This window comes from Amblyomma americanum, chromosome 10 (assembly GCF_052857255.1).
Source record: "Amblyomma americanum isolate KBUSLIRL-KWMA chromosome 10, ASM5285725v1, whole genome shotgun sequence".
In the NCBI taxonomy this organism is placed as follows: Eukaryota; Metazoa; Arthropoda; class Arachnida; order Ixodida; family Ixodidae; genus Amblyomma; species Amblyomma americanum.
Genome location: NC_135506.1, coordinates 15,622,810 through 15,625,972, shown reverse-complemented (window position 1 = coordinate 15,625,972; position 3,163 = coordinate 15,622,810). Strand labels below are relative to the sequence as shown.

General features: G+C 45.1%; 1 non-coding gene across 1 annotated transcript; it reads right to left on the bottom strand.

Annotated features, from left to right (window-relative positions):
• Positions 1–787: 787 nt before the first annotated feature.
• TRNAL-AAG (transfer RNA leucine (anticodon AAG)) lies at positions 788–869 on the bottom strand. Its single transcript has one exon. It is a non-coding gene; the product is annotated as a tRNA-Leu (tRNA).
• Positions 870–3,163: the final 2,294 nt, after the last annotated feature.

Here is a 3,163-nt window from a genome sequence, read left to right as displayed (position 1 = left end):
AAAAGAAAAACGACACAAAACGACAGGGTGAAGCCCTTTACAGAAAAGTATCAAGTGTTCAGGCGCTTTCTCCTCCTCTCCACACGCAATTGCACAACGTGTCTATCCCGTGGTACCTGACTCTATATATGTCTTAGTCCGCAAAACTCCAGTCCTGGCCTCAAACAACAAAGAGCTTACCCTACAATTATCATAGATATTTTCTTTGGCAATTTCCTGCTTAAAGGTCCGGTATGTTCCCAGTGCCGATTTCGTCAGCATCCCTGTTTTCCACAGAGCTCTCTCTGTTTATTAAACCTTTTTCTTAACCGATAATAGCTGATTTGCCCCCTTACTGCTGTCCACATATTTGCTTGTCAATTTTCTAGTTCGCTTCCTCCATTTCGTGTCAACATTCCTTATATACAGGTATCTGAAAACTTTCCTAGCCCATTGCTTTTCCCCCATTTTTCTCAATCGCTGTATAACCGCCACCTGGCAGGGTGGGCGCGTTGCCTATTCAGTATGCGGCACGCACTCAACGTTTAGAGGCCAAGCCGTCAATAAAACGGAGAGTTGAGCGAGTCGGTACATACTGCTGGGAATAACAGCGCGTAGACGAGGGACAAAGAAAGAGGAAGACGACAGGACCGGCGCTGTGTCTACTTACCTAAACCGTGTCTACCAAGCCGTGTCTACTTACCTGACACAACCAGGTTCAGCAGTGGTTGAACCGCAGCCGATCTTTTTTCCAGTAGCACCCATTATGAACAAAACACCTGGTTAAAAACTCGTGCAAAAAAAAATCTGGCAGCGGTGGGATTCGAACCCACGCCCCCGAAGAGACTGGTGCCTTAAACCAGCGCCTTAGACCGCTCGGCCACGCTACCGATGGAACATGTCGTTTGCACTGCGTGTGGTGGTGAAAAGTAGTTTTTTTATCATTGTTTCTTTACCAACCTTCTTGTCGACCCGACAGAGGAAGATGTTGCGCACAAGGCATACCAAGGTCTGTATGCCATTTGTACACATTGCCGGTCACCAGAGCCCCGGCTCCATATGGAAAGCACGGGAAAAAAGCGTGGCGGATATCAAACGGATGCACTAAATGGTGTGCTCTTTTAACAGACCTCACCTCTTCTAAGCAAAAAGGGGCAAACCAAGTGCAACGTATCCACCACCGCACTGTGACAGCATATGCGGTCGTGCCAATGCTTCTAGGTGGGCTGACCATGCGTACCCTGGCAACCATGGCAACAGAAGCGCTCTAAATTGCGCGCAATATTTTAAAGCAGCCAATGATTACGAGTATTTCAGTATCGCATATTACTCATGAATAACGATCTGTCGGCGCCAGAACAACCCAGAACGAAGTTTCCTTCACGAGGCTTCGTTGTCGAGTGCCGCAACTAAATTTTTACCTATACAGGCCTGGTCTGGCGATCTCCCCATTGTGTCCGTATTGTGCGGAGCCGGAAACAATAGAGCACTTTCTTCTTTTTTGCCGTCGCTACTCATCGATTAGGAGGCGACTATTAGAAGTTCCAATACAGAATCTCAGTTTGCGCCTGTCTTCGGCGGTTGTTCTGTCTCTTGGCGCTTCTATGCTTGGCCATACCAATGGAAATGTTTGCTCTGCCGTTCAAAATTATCTACTAGAATCAAAACGTCTACCTTCATGAGCTTTCGTCCTGCCCATCCCATTATCAGGTTCTGTATTTCGGTTTTTACAACCTCTTATAGTAATCCCTACCCCTTCTTTGCCTACATTTTAGTTTGTATGACCCCCCTAACCTCCTGCAACCACCTCGGCTACGAAAACTGTGCGATCCAAATTTTGGTAGGTCATCCCATGCTTGCCACATGCAACTAGTCATTTAAATAGTCACCGCCTGGTTATGGCCAATCCCTCTTGTGGGTATGCGCCATTATGTGAGGTCAACAACAACAACAACACTCACGAATTGAAGCTTGCTGCTCGAGTTGGTTGTTCGCGAGAACTAAACAGCGCGAAAGAGCTGTCTTGTCTCGTATTTGTTTCGGGTTTTTCAGAGTTCTCGATCATCCCAGAAGGAATGCCCTCTGGTTTTGTGCTGGGGTCTACTGGTCCCAGAAGGAAGCCTTCTGGTTTGCTGCTGGTTGAAATGGTCCCTGTGAGGAGCCTCTTCTCGTCCCTGCTGGGAGCTTCTGGTTCTGAAGTGGGATCTACTGGCTCTTACAGAGAGCTTTTTGTTGTTCGATTTACTTTTTTCTGTTTTTTATGTTGTAATGGTATTTGTCAATTAACAAAATTTTTCACCTAAATTTCGAGTTTTTCTGCTATAAATTAATTGCAAAAAATATTGCTGAAATTTAATGAGTAAACTATGCTTATTAACTGTTCCCCACTAACACACCTGTGTGATATGCCCTTAATGAGGGAGTATATAAGCATGAGCTCAGTAAAAAGTTTGTATTAATGTGAGTGTATGTGTATTGCAGGGCTTTGTTGTGTGGCTTGTTGGCACTTGCTACGATTAAAGCTGTGTGTTCTCACTACAGGCAGATCTGCATGGTTCTGCAGGGTGACACATTTTAGTGTAGGTTGCTTCTATTTTCCTGAATTTTCGGAGTGTGCATATTATCATTAAGCAAAACATTTTGTAACTTCTCACAAAGGTTAGAAATCTAAGGCCATATTACATGGATGCTATATGCAAATAAATGTTCCTGCTATCAGCATGCAGTTACTGGTCCAGCGCGGCTACTGGTCCCGGCAGCTAATGGTCCCAGTAGCTAATGGTCCCAGCAGCTACAGGGAATGGGCCAATAAACCATTTGAACTGGGACCATAAAGAATCCCATTTGTACATTTTCACCTGGGATGAAAACTATCTCGCCCAACAACTTAAGCTTCATTTTGGAACTCTCCACTCACTAGGCTTTTTCTTTTATGATCGATTTATAGCTAGAACGAGCACCGTTAGTTTGACAGAAAGGAAATGTTGCTTGATTAGCTAACCGAAAACGAGTGAATGCAAGTAGTTAAAATAAACTGAGCTATATATGCTAATGGGTTGTACAGTTGGCCCTCGTTACAACGAAGTCATAGAGGCCCCACGATCTCTTCGTTATAGCCATTGGTTTGTTTAGGTGACCTTGGCGCGAACAGGCTTACATGCCAAAGCGTGTGGACCGAAATCTT